Raw genomic sequence first — 13,689 nt, forward strand, 5'->3', positions numbered from 1 at the left:
GGTCAGAATATGAACCTGTAGAAAGCAGTGGCAGTCTGACTCAAAGTTCTGACGAGGAGGCTGAGGTCCCTGATAGCACCAGGCGTACCCGGCCCCATGTCGCTAGACCACAGGTTGCGCAGGATCCGCTTCAAGGGCAGCAGAGTGGGGCTGGTGCTGTCGAATTACGTGGTGAGGCATACACCAGCAGCGCAGCCCATCCTGGACCAAGTACCAGCACTGCAGTACAACATGGTGAAGTGGTGAGCACCAGAAGGGCAGTTGAAGCTGGTACGGTGGCACGTGCAGTAGTTACCCCGTCGCAGCCACCGCACAGACAGGCCCGTAGAGCCCCTAGAATCCCTGAGGTGCTGGCAAACCCTGATTGGCAGTCCCCAACTTCAGCCGCACCTGTAGTTCCCCCTTTCACAGCCCAGTCTGGAGTTCGGGTTGAGACAGCTCAGATCGGTTCGGCCCTGGGATTTTTTGAGCTGTTCTTGACCGCGGAGCTCTTAGACTTAGTTGTGGCAGAAACAAATCGGTATGCCACACAATTTATAACCGCCAACTCGGGAAGCTTTTATGCCCAGCCTTTCCGGTGGAAACCAGTCCAAGTTTCCGAAATTAAAATTTTTCTGGGCCTTCTCCTCAACATAGGTCTAACTAAAAAGCATTATTATACAATTGCGGTCATATTGGTCCACGAACCCAATTCATCACATGCCCATGTTCTCTGCTGCTATGTCCAGGACACGATTTGAGACCATCCTGCGTTTCCTGCACTTTAGCGACAACACCACCTCCCGTCCCAGAGGCCACCCAGCTTTTGACCGACTCCACAAAATTCGGCCCCTCATAGACGATTTCAACCAGAAATTTGCAGATTTGTATACCCCAGAGCAAAACATCTGCGTAGACGAGTCCCTAATACATTTTACCGGGCGCCTTGGCTTCGAACAATACATCCCAAGCAAGCGCGCCCGGTATGGGGTCAAATTGTATAAGCTCTGTGAAAGGGCCACAGGCTATACCCACAAATTTTGTGTCTATGAGGGAAAAGATCAGACCCTGGAGCCGGTCGGTTGCCCTGACTACCTGGTGAGCAGTGGGAAGACAGTCTGGGACTTGGTGTCACCCTTATTCGGCAAGGGGTACCATCTTTATGTGGACAATTTCTACACAAGTGTGGCCCTCTTCAGGCATTTGTTTCTAGAACAGATTGGCTGCTGTGGCACCGCACGAACTAGTCACGCGGGCTTCCCCCAACAGCTTGTTACCACCCGTCTTGCAAGGGGGGAGAGGGCTGCCTTGTGTAACGAAGAACTGCTCGTGGTGAAATGGAGAAACAAGCGTGACATTTACATGCTCTCCTCCATTCACGCAGACACGACAATCCAAATTGAGCGAGCAACCCGTGTCATTGAAAAGCCCCTCTCAGTCCACGACTATAACCTTCACATGGGAGGGGTGGACTTCAATGACCAGATGTTGTCTCCGTATTTAGTTTCCTGCAGAACCAGACGCTGGTATAAGAAGGTGTCTGTATATTTGATTCAATTGGCTCTGTATAATAGTTTTGTTCTCTATAGTAAGGCTGGGAGAACAAGATCCTTCCTTAAATTTCAGGAAGAGATCATCGAGAACCTCCTGTACCCAGGAGGTTCCGTGGCCCCATCCACCAGTGTAGTTAGCCGTCTACACGAGCGACATTTCCCCAATGTCGTTGCCGGTACCTCAACCCAACCGTCACCCCCAAAAAGTCGTGTCGTGTCTGTAGCAGGAGTGGAATAAGGCGTGACACCCGCTATTTCTGTCCTGACTGTCCTGACCACCCTGCCCTATGCTTAGGGGAGTGTTTCCGGAAGTACCACACACAGGTACACCTAGCATAGGGATCACATCTCACCAGGACAGGCACACAGGGCTATTAGGGCCCATTCACACAAAGCTGCAAAAGAGTCTCCTTTCACCTGGGACAAAGTGCATAATGCACTTCGCCAAATCTTTGGGCGATTTGCGCTTTGCACATTGTCCCATGGGGAAGGAGAGGTTTGTTCTATAAAGGTAAAAAAAAAAAAAAAAAAATCACTAGAGTAAGCAAAAAGGTTAATGTTCAGTTCAAAAAGTTAAAGTTTATATGTTCTGTTCCAAAGTTAATAAAATTATTGCGTTGCGGCCTGTTTTTTTCTTTTTTTTTTTTACCTTCCAGGTGGACCAACCGATCGACTAGCTGCAGCACTGATGTGCATTCTGACAGAAGCATTGCGCTGCTGTCAGATTACACACAAGTCGGTGTATGCGGCGCTGCAAGACGAGATTTCTCCTCTGCAGTAAACGATACGTTTGCCGAGTCATATGAGCTGAGGAGGAGGCGGTGTTTCTATGCTTTGGCAAACACTTTGTATATAAAAAATAATAATAAATCCCGGAATGATTTATTCATCCACATCGATTGATGTGAATGGAGAAATCTGGTTTGCCAGGGCATACGAGCTAAGTGGGTATGGATGTTGGGCGGAGCTCCTATGTCCTGGCAGACGCCTTTCCCCTCCTTTTTTTTTTTGGCAAAGATTTTTTTATCCACATTGATCGATGAGAATGAAGAAATCTGTGCTGTTCTTTTTTTTCTTTCAGCCCAGAGGCTGAACGGAAAAAAAAAATCTCATTACCTGTATGCTCAATATAAGGAGAATAGCAGAAACTCCTAATGCTGGCCATACATGTAATGATTGCAGAGACCCTCAAATGCCAGGGCAGTACAAACACCCCACAACTGACCCCATTTTGGAAAGAAGACACCCCAAGGTATTCGCTGAGGGGCATATTGAGTCCATGAAAGATTTAAATTTTTGTCCCAAGTTAGCGGAAAGTGAGACTTTGTGAGAAAAAAACAGAAGAAAAATCAATTTCCGCTAACTTATGCAACAAAATATGAAAATTCTATGAACTCGCCAGGCCCCTCATTGAATACCTTGGGGTGTCTTCTTTCCAAAGTGGGGTCACATGTGGGGTATTTATACTGCCCTGGCTTTTTAGAGGCCCTAAAGCGTGAGAAGAAGTCTGGGATCCAAATGCCCTCCTAAAAGGAATTTGGGCACCTTTGCGCATTTAGGCTGCAAAAAAGTGTCACACATGTGGTATCGCCGTACTCAGGAGAAGTTGGGGAATGTGGTTTGGGGTGTCATTTTACATATACCCATGCTGGGTGAGATAAATATCTTGGTCAAATGCCAACTTTGTATAAAAAAATGGGAAAAGTTGTCTTTTGCCAAGATATTTCTCTCACCCAGCATGGGTATATGTAAAATGACACCCCAAAACACATTCCCCAACTTCTCCTGAGTACGGCTATACCAGATGTGTGACACTTTATTGCAGCCTAGGTGGGCAAAGGGGCACACATTCCAAAGAGCACCTTTCGGATTTCACCGGTCATTTTTTACAGATTTTGATTGCAAACTACTTCTCACGCATATGGGCCCCTAAAATGCCAGGGCAGTATAACTACCCCACAAGTGACCCCATTTTAGAAATAAGACACCCCAAGGTATTCTGTGAGGGGCATGGTGAGTTCCTAGAATTTTTTATTTTTAGTCGCAAGTTAGTGAAATATGAGACTTTGTAAGGAAAAAAAAATAAAAAAATCATAATTTTCCGCTAACTTGTGACAAAAAAAAAAAAATTCTAGGAACTCACTATGCCCCTCATGGAATACCTTGGGGTGTCTTCTTTCCAAATTGGGGTCATTTTTGGGGTAGTTATACTGTCTGGGCATTGTAGGGGCCCATATGTGTGAGAAGTAGTTTGCAATCAAAATGTGTAAAAAATTGCCTGCGAAATACGAAAGGTGCTCTTTGGAATGTGTGCCCCTTTGCCCACCTTGGCTGCAAAAAAGTGTCACACATGTGGTATCGCCGTACTCAGGAGAAGTTGGGGAATGTGTTTTGGGGTGTCATTTTACATATACCCATGCTGGGTGAGATAAATATCTTGGTCAAATGGCAATTTTGTATAAAAAAATTTGAAAAGTTGTCTTTTGCCAAGATATTTCTCTCACCCAGCATGGGTATATGTAAAATGACATCCCAAAACACATTCCCCAACTTCTCCTGAGTACGGCGATACCAGATGTGTGACACTTTTTTGCAGCCTAGGTGGGCAAAGGGACCCACATTCCAAAGTGCACCTTTCGGATTTCACCGGTCATTTTTTACAGATTTTGATTGCAAACTACTTCTCACGCATATGGGCCCCTAAAATGCCAACGCAGTATAACTACCACACAAGTGACCCCATTTTGGAAAGAAGACACCCCAAGGTATTTTGTGATGGGCATAGTGAGTTCATGGAAGTTTTTATTTTTTGTCACAAGTTAGTGGAATATGAGACTTTGTAAGAAAAAAAAAATAAAAAAAAATAAATCATCATTTTCCGCTAACTTGTGACAAAAAATAAAAAGTTCTATGAACTCACTATGCCCATCAGCGAATACGTTAGGGTGTCTACTTTCTGAAATGGGGTCATTTGTGGGGTGTTTGTACTTGTCTTGGCATTGTAGAACCTCAGGAAACATGGCAGGTGCTCAGAAAGTCAGAGCTGCTTCAAAAAGCGGAAATTCAAATTTTTGTACCATAGTTTGTAAACGCTATAACTTTTACCCAAACCATTTTTTTTACCCAAACATTATTTTTTTATCAAAGACATGTAGAACAATAAATTTAGAGAAAAATTTATATATGGATGTCGTTTTTTAAAAATAAATTTACAACTGAAAGTGAAAAATGTCTTTTTTTGCAAAAAAATCGTTACATTTCGATTAATAACAAAAAAATGTAAAAATGTCAGCAGCAATGAAATACCACCAAATGAAAGCTCTATTAGTGAGAAGAAAAGGAGGTAAAATTCATTTGGGTGGTAAGTTGCATGACCGAGCAATAAACTGTGAAATTAGTGTAGTGCAGAAGTGTAAAAAGTGGCCTGGTCATCAAGGGGGTTTCAGCTAGCGGGTTGAAGTGGTTAAGGACAGGTGCACTGAGCAGGAGGCATTGGCAATGAGGCAAGGAAAAGGCGCAACTAAAAAGCAAAGCAAAGCAAGCAAGCAAGAAAATCAAGCAAGCGGATACAGATTGTTGGATACCATTATCATTTGCCAGCCACAACCTAACAAGCCCAGTGTGACAGCAGCGCCAGGGAAGGCCAGCCGCCCACAGTCAGAAGGCCCGCCGCCCCCAGCCAAGTTCCAGTCTGGTAGGTTCATAATTCATTGGTTAGGGTACTTTCACACTTGCGGCAGGACGGATCCGGCAGGCTGGTCTCCCTGTCGGATCCGTCCTTCCGCTGTTTCGCCGTATCACTGCTCTGTCACCATTGACTATAATGGGACGAGGGGTGAGCTCTGGCGCAGCACGGTGGTGCACGGCGAAAGCCGCTGGACTAAAAAGTCCTGCATGTCCGACTTTTTAGTCCGGCGGCTTTCGCCGTGCACAGCCGTGCTGCGCTGGAGCTCAGCCCCCGTCCCCATTATAGTCAATAGGAACGGAGCAGTGAAACTGCCGCAAGTGTGAAAGTAGCCTTGTTTTGTTGTTGTTAATGAATCCATGATCCATCCATCCATCCATCCATTCCCAGTGTTTCCCACTCACTGACTTACTTTGTCCGGCATCATCTCACCCGTCCGGGCCGTCCCAGTGTACTAATAGCCCGGCCTGCGGCCCTGGTTCTGTTTGTGTTTGGAGTCAGTTGGACTGGAGAAATGTGCATTTGGGGTGGACAGTTACTGGAACTACCCGTAACTGCCCCATCCCCCCCCCCCATATGCACATTTCTCCAGTCCAACTGTCCAAACAGAACCAGGGTGGGCTAGTATACTGGGACGGGTGAGATGGTGCCTGGGATGGATGCATCCGATCCAGTTTAATCAACCAACCTACCAGTAATTGGTTGATTTAAACTGGATTGTGATCCATCCCAGTCTGGTAGGTTGGTTGATTAAACTGGATCGGATCCATATCAGGCACAATCTCACCCGTGCCAGTGTGCTGCCATGATTAAGGGGGGGGGGGGGAAATAATGTGACGCGAAGGGGGTCATGACGTGACATGGAGGGGGAGAAATTTGACATTGAGGCCCGGGGGGCATCTATGAGGGCACTTACTACTGGCACATTATTAGGTGGCACTATGGGGGCACTTCTTGCTGGCACATTATTGGTGGGCACTTTTGGGGCATCTACTGGGGCTACAAAGAAGTGGTATGTTATATGGAGGGCTCTGTACAGTGGCATTTTATACTGGGACACATGGTGGGTAGTAGGGAGAGGAATACTATGGGTTCATCTACGGAGGGCACTAAGAGGGTATTTTATGCTTGCAAAATTATTTATGGAGAACACTGAGGGCATCTACTGGGGCACTATATAGGGGCATTTAATACTGGCCCATTATGGGGGGGCACTAGGAGGAAGGGGGGAGAGGAGCACTATGCAGCATTTACTGGGGTCACTATATAGGGGTATTTTAGACTGGTACATTATGGGGGCACTATGGGAACATTAGCTCAACTGGGGGCATTACAAGGGGGTATTTTTTGCACTGTCACATTCTAAGGAGAATTATTTCTACTGGGGGGCATTATGGTGGGCTTTATTACTCCCTCGTGGTATGACCCCCTAGAAGGAGCATCAGCCTCTCCCTGCTCTGCTATCCCTCTGCCCCTTCTCCAAATCCTTATTATGAAATCTTTCTCATTAGGATAAAGCACAACATCAGCTCCGCCGAGCCCCCGGCCAAAGTGTGGAAGTGGTGTCCAAGATCCCCAAGGGTCAAGCCAAGTAATTGTAAGTTTTCATGTGAAATATGTTTATGTTATACACATATAGCATACACTGTGCCCCACAATGTACAGTATACCGCTACACTGTGCCCCACAATGTACAGTATACCGCTACACTGTGCCCCACAATGTACAGTATACCGCTACACTGTGCCCCACAATGTACAGTATACCGCTACACTGTGCCCCACAATGTACAGTATACTGCTACACTGTGCCCCACAATGTACAGTATACCGCTACACTGTGCCCCACAATGTACAGTATACCGCTACACTGTGCCCCACAATATATATTTTTTTCTGTATAAAAGTCCACAAATTAAATCTCCAGACCGATTGATGAACGAGATGTGTGGGCCAGCCACAATTAAACCTATTATTGTTTTTATTGATGACTGTTTTATGGTTTTATCGATATCACTGACATGACACTCCTAGTGAGGTAGGAGGGAGGAGCCGCAGCTAGCCACTGGTGTCCCCCTCCTGTACTCTTGGAGTGATATAGGGTTAACTTAAATTCTGTATTATTAAATTCACTTTAATACTTAAAGAGGACCTTTCATTACAATAAAAAATCTAAACTAAGCATGCAGACATGGAGAGCAGTGTCCAGGGATAATAGTAAGTGCAGTGAGATCCCTGGGCGCTGCTCTCCATGTCAGCATACTTAGTTTAGATTTTTTATTGTAATGAAAGGTCCTCTTTGACCATCCCAGGACCGCTGCATGCAGGATTGCGTCCTGGCGGCGGCCCTGTTATTCCTACTAGACGCGCCGGCGCGTCATCTCGTAAGAGGCGAAATTTCCTGTGAACGCGCGCACACAGGAGCGCGTGTTCACAGGAACTGAAGGTAAACCAGTGGATCTACAGCCTGCCAGCGGCGATTGTTCGCTGGCAGGCTGTAGATGTGTTTTGTTTTTTTAACCCCTGAAAGGTATATCAGATGCTGTTTTGTTAACAGCGTCTGATATACCTGGTCCTCTGGTGCTCCCTTTTGCTTGGATCGACCACCAGAGGACACAGGCAGCTCTGTAATAAGTAGCACCACACTACACCCCCCCGTCACTTATTAACCCCTGATCACCCCCGGTCATTGATCCCCCCCCCCGTAAGGCTCCATTCAGACGTCCGTATGTGTTTTGTGGATCCGCAAAACAGACGCCGGAAATGTGTTTTCCGCATTTTGCGGATCCGCACATTGCCAGAACTATATAGAAAATGCCTTTTCTTGTCCGGACAAGAATAGGACATGTTCTATAGGCTCTACAAAAAAACGCAGTGTTCGCCCAATCAGGCCTGATCTTGTGCGCACACTTGCATTCAGTCCGCCCCACCTCAGTGACAGAATTTTTTTTTTTCTGATCACTGCAAAAACACAGTAAAATCGCTGCGGCGCTATAAAGATCACTTTTGAGGGGCATGGCGAGTTCATAGAAAATGTAAACATTTTTGGCACAAGTTATCAGAAATTTTTTTATTTTTATTTTTTCTTACAAAGTCTCATACTCCACTAACTTGTGACAAAAAATAAAATCTCACATGAACTCACCATACCCTCACGGAATCCAAATGCGTAAAAAATTTTAGACACATGTTCCTGACTTCTTCTCACGCTTTAGGGCCCCTAAAATGCCCGGGCAGTATAAATACCCTACAAGAGACCCCATTTTGGAAAGAAGACACCCCAAGGTATTCCGTGAGGGGTATGGTGAGTTCATGTAAAATTTTATTTTTTGTCACAAGTTAGTGGAATATGAGAGTTTGTAAGAAGAAAAAAAAATAATAAAAGAAAATCATTTTCCGCTAACTTGTGACAAAAAATAAAAACTTCCATGAACTCACTATGCCCATCAGCGAATACATTAGGGTGTCTACTTTCCGAAATGGGGTCATTTGTGGGGGTTTCTACTGTCTGGACATTGTAGAACCTCAGGAAACAATGACAGGTGCTCAGAAAGTCAAAGTGCATAAATTCACATTTTTGCACCATAGTTTGTAAACGCTATAACTTTTACCCAAACCAATAAATATACACTTATTGAATTTTTTTTTTATCAAAGACATGTAGAACAATAAATTTAGAGAGAAATTTATATAGAAATGTAGTTTCAACCGAAAGCTAAAAATGTTGTTTTTTGGCCAAAAATTCGGTCAATTTCGATTAATATAAAAAAAAAGTAAAAATGTCAGCAGCAATGAAATACCACCAAATAAAAGCTCTATTAGTGAGAAGAAAAGGAGGTAAAATTAATTTGGGTGGTAAGTTGCATGACCGAGCAATAAACGGTGAAAGTAGTGTAGTGCAGAAGTGTAAAAAGTGGTCTGGTCATTAAGGGTGTTTAAGCTAGGGGGGCCGAAGTGGTTAAATAGAAAAATAGTCTTGAACATAACTATATATTTTTAATTATATTGTAAGATTACTAGGCCAAGATGAAGCAATCCTATCTCAGCGGTTCTCAGAAAAGGAAATAAACAGAAGAAAAAACAAGGAAGTTGGAGACCTATCCAAAACTAACATCATTCTTTCAACCACATCGAGAATCGCAGAAAGTTGAAGCTTCACCATCCAGTGATGGAACTCTTTTACCACCAGCCACAGAAATGGGAGAGGAAGCTGAAGGTCACGGATTCAAGGACACAGTCTCTTCTGTGGAAGCACCAATGCAATGTGGAAGTGAACCAGTCACCACTGAACCTGCTGCAGAAAGCATTAATTCTGCTGTTTCCATGAGTATTATTTTACCACCGGAAAATGTAGGCATTACTGATGTTTTAAGTGACGACCCAGCATTGTGGCTTACTGCAATTTCTGATGCCCAGAGAATGGAGTTAGTGAAGAGAGGCCCCAAGCAAATTGTGGACATTGTCTTTCCACAGAACAAATCAGCAACACCAAGACGTTTTACCAAAGAAAATTATTTCCTTCAAGTACGCAATGGAGAAAAAATTCTACGTACATGGCTGGTGTACTCTGAGAAAGTAGATAAAGTATTTTGTTTCTGCTGCGTCGTATTTGGAAAACGGGATATCACAATATCCAAAGATGGGTTTAACAAGTGGAAAAATATCCATTCATACCTGAAAGAACATGAGCACTCTGCTGCTCATGAGCAGTGCATGCAGGACTGGCATAGCCTACGCACAGGAATGTGTGCAAAAAGGACAGTTGATAGTGCCAACATACAGCAGATTGAACTGGAAAAAACCTACTGGTGCTCTATTCTAACAAGGATAATAGACATTATTTGTAATTTGGCCCAACGCAATCTGGCCTTACGTGGAAGTACAGATAGACTATATCATCCCCACAATGGTAATTTTCTTGGCTTGGTGGAGCTTCTTGCTAAATATGACTCAGTTATGAATGAACATGTGAGAAAAATTCAGAATAAGAAAATTAAACAGCACTACCTCAGTAAGGACATTCAGAACGAGCTTATAAGCCAGATGGGTAATACCATACTGCAGTCTGTGGCAGAAAGAATTCGTACAGCAAAGTACTATGGTGTGATCATGGACTGCACACCTGATACAAGCCATGTGGAACAACTTTCAATAACCATTCGCATTGTGAAATGTGAACTGTCAGTTGGAGCATCAGTTTTTGAACACTTTGCTGGTTTCCTTGCTGTGGAAGAAACAACTGGGGAGGCCTTGTGTGATGTATTTTTAAAACACCTGGATGAACTGAACATCAGTATTGATAACTGCAGAGGTCAGAGCTATGATAATGGCAGTAACATGAAGGGGAAGAAACAGGGTGTCCAAACAAGGATTTTGGCCATTAATAAACGAGCATTGTTTATGCCCTGCAGCAGTCATACTTTGAATTTGGTAATACTGGATGCTGCCAAATCTTCTGTTTTTTTGTTGGCGTTTTACAGAGAATCTATGTTCTTTTTAGTTCCTCTAAACAGCGGTGGGCTATCTTGAAGCAGAACTGCCTTTGTCTCACTCTCAAACCCCTCTCTGACACTCAATGGGAGTGTCGGGTTGATAGTGTTAAAGGGGTTGTCCAGGTTCAGAGCTGAACCTGGACAGCCCTCCACTTTCACCCAGGCAGCCCCCCTGACATGAGCATCGGAGCAGTTCATGCTCCGATGCTCTCCTTTGCCCTGCGCTAAATTGCACAGGGCAAAGGCATTTTTCAGAGTTCCGGTGACGTACCGGGGCTCTCCATGGGGCTGACAGGAACCCCGGTGACGTCACCGGCAGTGATGGGTGGGATTTGGCTCTGCCCTAGCCAGTAAAATGGCTAGGGCGAGGCTAAAGCCCGCCCCTCAGATCCGGTGACATCACCGAACACACTGCTGGGTGGAAGTTACCGCCCGGCAGTGTGTTATTGAAAACAAAAGAGCCCGTGCCCTGCGCTATCTGAGATGCTCCGATGCTAGGCTCAGGGGGGCTGCCGGGGTGAAAATAAGGGTATGTCCGGGTTCAGCTCTGAACCCGGACAACCCCTTTAAGGTTCTGCGCTTTAACCTAGGGGATGTTGTTTCTGCACTTGAAGATCTTGTCAAGTGCAGAAATCCCTTTAACCGAGCAAACTCAGCACTTTTTTTGGGTCGCCTTTTTTTTCTGTGGGGGGAAGTACTCCAGGGAAATGCTGCCCACGTATTATTCTTGATACCCCAGAAGCACTGCTGGATAGAAAACTGCCCTCTCCTTCCAGAACTACACAAATCAATTTTTTTATAATTTTTTCCTGAAATTCCAAGAAGGTCCCTCCATGACCAGCTGTTCTGTGGATGACAAAGGCATTATATAGTGACACTTGGGTTAGGTACACAGCTAATTTTTTGTACCACACCTTAGATTTTCTTAAGGCACTGTAGGGCTGTAGTACCTGGTCTGAAAGATCCACCCCACCCATGAACTTGTTGTAATCCTGGATACACACAGGCTTGATGTTCTGCTCTGTGGTTCCTCGGACTGGGACTGGGGTGGACTGATCTGCATGGATAGTAGTCAACACAAGAACATCCCGTTTGTCCTTGTATTTTAGAAGCATCATATTTTCTGAGCAAACAGTCCTGCTTTCCCCACGACGCACTGTCTGATCTATAAAGGATTTACGGAGCCCTTTTTGATTTCTTCCAATTGTACATGTGCCTATGCCTCTGGCAGCAAGGCACTTCAGGAGAGGGACACTATTGTAAAAGTTGTTCAAACACAGATGGTATCCATGGTCCAGCAGGGGGTGGACTAAATCCCATACTATCTTCCCACTTTGTCCCCCGGTTCTGGGTATATCGGGTGGCTCAATTTTGGAATCTTTTCCCTCGTAAATACGAAAGCGCAATGTATACCCGGATACACTTTTACAGGCCTTATACAGCCTCTCACCATACCTAGTCATTTTATCGGGCAAGTACTGGCGGAAATGTAATCAGTCTTTGAAGTGGACCAATGATTCATCCACTGAGAGACATTTTTGGGGGGTATATACTTGACCAAATTTGGAAGAAAAGGGGTTAATTAATGTATTATTTTACAGTATTAGGTGGCACAAATCCACATGGGGCATGAGACTTATATTTTACAGAATGGTGCCACTCAAGCACAGGACACGAGTATGTACACACAGGAGGATGGCACACCTATTGACAGTTTTTTTTTTTTTTAATTATGTAACTTGGGAGTGTGTGACTTGACGGACAGACAGGCTAGTGTGACAGGTGTCTTTATTGAACGGACAAACTGGAGTCACAAGTGTCTTGATGGACGGACAGACTGGACTGACAGGTGTCTTGATGGGCAGACAGGCTGGAGTGACAGGTGTCTTTATTGAATGGACAGACTGGACTGACAGGTGTCTTGATGGACGGACAGGCTGGAGTGACAGGTGTCTTTATTGAACGGACAAACTTTAGTGACAGGTGTCTTGATTGACGGACAGACTGGAGTCACAGGTGTCTTGATGGACAGACAGGCTAGTGTGACAGGTGTCTTTATTGAACGGACAAACTTTAGTGACAGGTGTCTTGATTGACGGACAGACTGGAGTCACAGGTGTCTTGATGGACAGACAGGCTAGTGTGACAGGTGTCTTTATTGAACAGACAAACTGGAGTGACGGGTGTCTTGATGGATGGACAGACTGGGCTTGAATGGAAAATCCCAGGAGACGTGACTTGGATGCTCATAGAATTTTATTGTCATATAACAAGACTTGTTGAAAAAGGCAGTCTAGCTGAACCGCGTCCTAAAATATGGGACATATTGTTATATGACAATAAAATTCTATGAGCATCCAAGTCACGCCTGCTGGGATTTTCCATTCAACTACACGTGGAACCGGTCCTATCCCGCGCGGCGTGCAATTCAGCGAGTGCTGGATGACTCATCTTTACACTGGACATACTGGACTGACAGGTGTCTTGATGGGCGGACAGGCTGGAGTTACAGGTGTCTTTATTGAACGGAAAGACTGGACTGACAGGTGTCTTGATGAACGGACAAACTTTAGTGACAGGTGTCTTGATGGACGGACAGACTGGAGTCACAGGTGTTTTGATGGATGGACAGACTGGAGTGACAGGTGTTTTTGTTGACCGGACAAACTGGAGTGACAGGTGTCTTGATGGATGGACAGACTGGAGTGACAGGTGTCTTGACGGACGAACAGGCTGGACTGACAGGTGTCTTGATGGACAGACAGTCTGGAGTGACAGGTGTTTTTAGTGAACGGACAAACTGGAGTGACAGGTGTCTTGATGGATGGACAGACGGGAGTGACAGGTGTCTTGACGGACGAACAGGCTGGACGGACAGGTGTCTTGATGGACGGACAGGCTGGAGTGACAGGTGTCTTGATTGAAGGACAGACTGGAGTCACAGGTGTCTTGATGGATGGACAGGCTGGAGTGACAGGTGT

The sequence above is a fragment of the Bufo gargarizans genome, chromosome 2 (assembly GCF_014858855.1).
Source record: "Bufo gargarizans isolate SCDJY-AF-19 chromosome 2, ASM1485885v1, whole genome shotgun sequence".
In the NCBI taxonomy this organism is placed as follows: Eukaryota; Metazoa; Chordata; class Amphibia; order Anura; family Bufonidae; genus Bufo; species Bufo gargarizans.